The sequence below is a fragment of the Lottia gigantea genome (genome assembly GCF_000327385.1).
Source record: "Lottia gigantea unplaced genomic scaffold LOTGIsca_22, whole genome shotgun sequence".
NCBI lineage: Eukaryota > Metazoa > Mollusca > Gastropoda > Lottiidae > Lottia > Lottia gigantea.
In genome coordinates this window covers 1194901-1200900 of record NW_008708555.1, presented here as the reverse complement: position 1 = coordinate 1200900, position 6000 = coordinate 1194901, and positions in this window count along the sequence as shown.

Genomic DNA, 6000 nt, shown 5'->3' with positions numbered 1-6000 from the left:
TAAAAAAACATTGCTAAAGGAGTAGTTAGCTGCCTGCTTGAATTTAATGTTATAATTATGTCCTCGAAGATCTCTACTTGTTAAATTGTCAAAATGATTGCTTGAAGATTTTCATTGAGACAGATAAGTAGCATGTCAGGTTGATATTTTGAATCCTCATTAAGACTGTTGCTTCAAGAGTTTGGAGTCAGGCAGTTTATTTATATAAATTTATTGAAGAAAGGTCATGTTATAATAGAGCATGTATTTTATGTTTAAAGCTAATTGGTTAATATTTTTGTAAGGGGAAGCCAATTTTTCTTTTATCTCTATTTTGATATCAAAGGTTTGAAGCCTGAATCTTCAATAGTTTTTGAGTCAGGCATTTTATTTATAAATTTATGGTAGAAAGGTCTTTATTCTTCAGACATTTCAAATGCTTTCAAATAAAAAATATTTAAAATTTATATCAGGATGAAGATGAAAATCTCCTATTATAGTGCTTTATTTTGATTTCAAATGTCCTTGAAGCCTTAATCATTTCAACCAATTTGAGATTAGTTTTAAACATGTTTTTTTAAGATTAGGATACAAATCTCCCTTGCGCATTATTTTGATATTAAATGTTCTAAAAAGAATATTAAGTTTTAAGTATTTGAGATCACTGATGTAAATAGAAAGATGATGATGTAGGTTTTTGTTGTTGTTTATCTCTAAGTTTGTTTTTAAACAGAATGAACATCACATACCAAATTTCCCTGAAGTCATAATTATTGTTACTTATTTGAGAGCTGCTATCTTGGGTGTCTGACTAATGCAGTCATTTACCTGAAGCTTATTTACTGTATCATGCAACCATTATGTAATTATATAATCAATGTCTCTGTACTTAATGGATGTAATTAATATTATCATGTTAAAATAATGTTCAATAATTGATTGTACAGAGCAATATACAAATATATTAAAACAGAACCTGAAACATGTTGTTACTCAGAGTTACACACTATGCGATCTAGGGACGATATGTTTCAGGTTCTGTTATAATATGTCTCTTAATTAATGAGGATGTGTTTCTATCATATTTTAATTATTCAAGTATATTCAATATATTAATCAAATCAGCTAGAACTTCATGCCGTCACCATAATCAGTGTTTTTGCTGTCTTTGATATGATACAAATGTATGATGAATTGATTGTTTTAGAATAAGCTTCTAATTGTCCAGAGCTCATGTCATGCTGCTGACAACTGTTTTGGTCCTCATAAAGACAGCTGGGTTTGAAAAAGGGGGGCAATAATACTCCATTACTGAAAAGGATGAGAATTGACAAGAAAATGTTTTACTTTGCGAAGACAGCTAATTCTCATCTTGATTTGAGCTCATCTTTTAGTATTTATGGCCATTATTCAAGTTGTCTTTTTTATATACATCCTCTTAACCCTTACATAAACCTGCAATGTGAATAAAATTTAGAATCAGCAGGGATCCGTCTTGTGTATCTATTATTACTATAACTATTTTGGCACTGGTATCACTGATACTCTTAATATATACTTTCAGTCTAACATCTTAATTATTATTATATAATGTACAATTGGCAGATTTCTAAACTATGCTGTTAAAGTGATTGTCATAGCCATTCTTTAAATTTTTACTTGAATGGTGTGTGGCAATGGTAAGAATTCTAAAATTTGTAGTGTAGCATAGATTATTGGCAGGCGTCTGTACTCAGTACTGTGCTGAGATAGGTCATTGTACTTAATGATGTTAATTCAGTGTACACGTTGAGCATGAAGGTTGCAAACAAGGTGAAGATTGCTCTAGTTAAGATTATTGGCAGGTATCTGTACTATGCCAAGTTAAGTCATTGTCCTAGTAAGAATATATTGTTGTTGAAAATAAATAAATTTTAAATGTGTGCTGCCAAGGTGAGGGTGCTTAAATTAAAAATGCATCATTTTCTGTATATCATCCTTCTGGTAAAGATAATTGGCCTGCTATCATGCGAAGTCATTGTCCTAGCCAAGTATGGATCTGAAAATAGTGTTGCTTGTAACCATTAAGTTTGCTTGAACGTTTGTGGCAACATTGAGGATTTAAAATTCTTAATGTTTCTTATTTTATTATTATTACATGACATACTATTGGCAGTTATTTCAACTGTGCTGATTAGGCTATTCTCCTAGAGTTACATGAGATTGTGTTGAAGCTTATAAGTTTTAAGGTTGCTTGAAAGGTGGGTGACAACATTGAGGAGGTAAAATTTTGACTTTTTAAAATTTTTAACACAATGTAGGCTATGTTTAGTAGTTATCTCAACTATGCTGATTAGGTCATTCTCCTAGAGATAGATGAGAACGTGTTGTTAATGATAATTGTTAAGTTTTAAGTTTGCTGGAAACGTGTGGCGAAGATGAGGCTGCTAAAATACTGAGAGTTTTATCTCTTTTGTTAAAGATGATAAATTTTGAAAGGATTGTCTTACACACTGTGGATTGATACTTATACATTTGGAATATTTGGTTTTATACTAGACTAGTTCGGAAACAAATCACTTCTAAGATAAGTATGTAAACATTTCGCAATTCATGATTACGAAATGATAAAACTGATTTAAACGTGAAGAATTTTGTTGGTTGTGAAATACATTGTGATTGATTCAGTTGATCTATTATCAGTGAAAAACAATCAGCATGTGCCGTTTGGTCTAGTCTGACTGGTACTAATACAGAGATATATTGCACAATTTTATCTATTTCAATTTATCAATTGACATGTTTTCTTGTTAGCTTTTAAAGCAATATATAAGGAAGAAGGTTCATAATTTTTGTAAATTGTTCTAATCCCTTTGTAATATTTTACAATAAGATATGTTTAAACTAATCAATATACTTAATGAACATGATCAGCATGCGGACCATCTGAAAAGGATATAAAGTTGTAAACATAGTTGAAGAGTGGTTTAAAAGAGTAAAATTGTCTCTAGTTAATTCAATAAACATACCATATTATTATTAGCTATGTAGACTTTAAGCTAAGTGGATGATCTGAAAAAGATACAGAGTTGTCAAACCCATTTGCAAAGTGACATCAGGTGTTATGAAAGGGTGAGAATATCTTGTGGAATGTATCTGCAAATTGATCAAAAAAGATTTGACAACAGTAACTCGATTTCATTCTTTGTATCAATGTTTCATTTCCTGTTATTCTGCAGGTTACATCCCTTGTCTGTACAGATCATGGATGACAAGTGGATTCTCTCGCAGAAAAACTTGTGAAACATCCAGATTGTGCATGGGTAGATCAGATTTTTATATTGCTGGTAACACACAAATTTATGACTATCCTTAAAGTAAAATTTTTCAATGTCATTTTTTGACGTGTTTTAATGGATTTGAAGAAGACATGTTTCTGTCATTTATCAAAAATATTGATTGAGTGAAATAATAGAACTTCTAATCTTTCTTTTGTTCTAAATTTTGCAATTTCTTTAATTTATGTCAATTTCAATTTCTTGTTATTTTGAAAGATCATGTTTCATTTTTTTTATTTTTCTGTTTTTATAGGTCTTAATTTAATATTTGCTCCCACTCATTATTGTTTTGGACTACAGTTTCTTTCAAGTATATTTTCCAGGTTTTAGAAATTACAGTTGACTACATGTTTATGTTTGAAAATATCTATTCTTGATGTAGAGGTTATCAGTTTTTGAATTAAGACTCTTTGAGGGATAAGGGATGTTAAAATAAATATTTTGATCGAGTTGTTTGTTGTTAATGAATACTCTTTTTGTCCACAGTTTGTACTTTTTGCTCTCTCTGTGATCGTTCTAAATTAGTCTCTTTGGTTTTATAGGATATAGAACTGTTTATTTGATTGTCTGTGATTGTTATTTTACTATCGGCCTATTTATTTTTGAAATTTGTCTCTGATTTGTGATTAAATTAATGTAATTAATTATTGAAGCGTTGATTATCACCATGTTCTCAGTTGCTAGTTTGTGGACTTAGTAAATGTTAGTGATACACCATGCTAGCTAGTTGTAGCTTAGTGCCAGTCAGTGAATTTGTGAAGTCATTTGAAGATTCTGCCTTTGGTTGCCAAAGGGAACACTTTGATGAATTAGGGTGTGCTTAGATTCAGTAGTCTTTCATGTTATTATATTATGATAAAGAGCATGGAATTTATAGTCAAACATTGATATTTGTGCACATTAAGGTTCAGATTCAAAACATATACACAAGGAGTCTTCTTCATTTTAAGCTAGTTTATGTAGTAAATAACACACTATCATAAGTCTAGTTCAATAGTTAAATTACAACTATTTATCCTACCTTTAAATTAAAAAGTATTTTGAATATTTTCCACTATTTCTATTAGATTTAACATAGCAGCCTCCAAATAGTACTGTTTGTTTTAGAATGTTTTTGCATTGATAAAAATATAAACATAAGCACACATTATGTCTTCAAAATTTGTGTTTACAGAGGACAATTTTCAACTTTTTGGTTGAAATTTCTAGGAGAGAAATGTGTTTCTTCAATGTATACTTATAAACAATTATATTTTCATCAATGCAAAGACATTCTAAGACTAACAAGACTATTTTGATGCTGATATTCCAATTATCTTTAAAAATAAAGAACAAAATTTTAAAAACTTTTTGCTTTGCTCAGACAATAGTGTTTATGTTTTGAATCGAACCCAGAGGTGTACAAAACTTTGCCTGACTGTCATATTTGTCATATTGACTCAGCATGAACCTGCTCTTTAATGAGAAAATTTATGACATTTTGTTATTGAAATATTATCATGTTCTTATTTTTCAGCTAATTAACGAAACTTTATCAAGTGAAACCAAAGAAACAATTATGACATCAAGCAATAAACAGTCTTAAATTTCTAAAAAAAAATCTTGCGTGGGAAAATAATTAATCAAATATCACTTGATAAATCATTCGAAATTAATAAAATAACAACAAGGAAATAAGGAAACCTGTAAACTATATCAGGCATTGAATTTACTGTGTGGGTTTTTTAGACCTGATCTTGAAGTACTTGGAACAGGTATTCTGTGATAAACTCAATAAGGTTCAGTGGTGAAGCATTTTAGATATAAATTTTCATTTACCGAATGTGGAAAACCGTTAGGATTTGAAGATTTTATATTTTTATACTTAAAAAAATGTTAAATGTCTGACAGGATTTCTAATATTGAAGATGTAGCAGAAAAGGTGAGAGAATAACTGTGATGTGAAAAGCGTAAAGTGTGATAAAAGAAATGTGATAAGTTATCAGTTATGAAAATAGATATCTTTCCTGTTATTTTTATTGTTATAGCGTCATTATTATAGCGTTAAACGCAGTATTGTAGATACACAGTGGACTTCATGCATTGCTCAGAAAGCACTTGAGCTATCAGCAACTGAAATTCTAAATTTCCAAACTGTGGTTCAAAAATTTTATGTGATACATATACTTGTGATAATGAACATTTAAAAGTGATAATATTAAATTTATTCATTTGCATGTAAAAGATTGGTTTAGATTTTGGTGATTATTTGAAATGTATTGATTTTTTTAATCTTAAAGTCTTTTGGATTTAATATGTTTAAAGCATTGTAATTTGATATTTTTAACTCTTTGACTGTTAACTGTTAATAACTTCTATAACTTCTATAAAAAGGATTAGAGTCCATATTGTTAAATATTTAAATCCAATGGTTGTGATAGTAAGATCTCTATAATATTAATATATAAACTGTGATACTCTGATATTTGAAATAATAATTACTGTGATTCAATGTGCGTAACTCGGGAAATGAAAACTGGAAGAAAAAGAAGTCGAATTCCAGTGTTGATCGGCCGACAGGACAGATTTAAAGTCAAACGCAGAAAATTGGGTAAGTCGCATCTTTTATGCATGTATGTTAAGGGATGGAAATGGATTTCCATGTCCTAAACACTAAATAAAAGCATAATCCAACTACATACAATCTTCATATAGTAGATGCTAG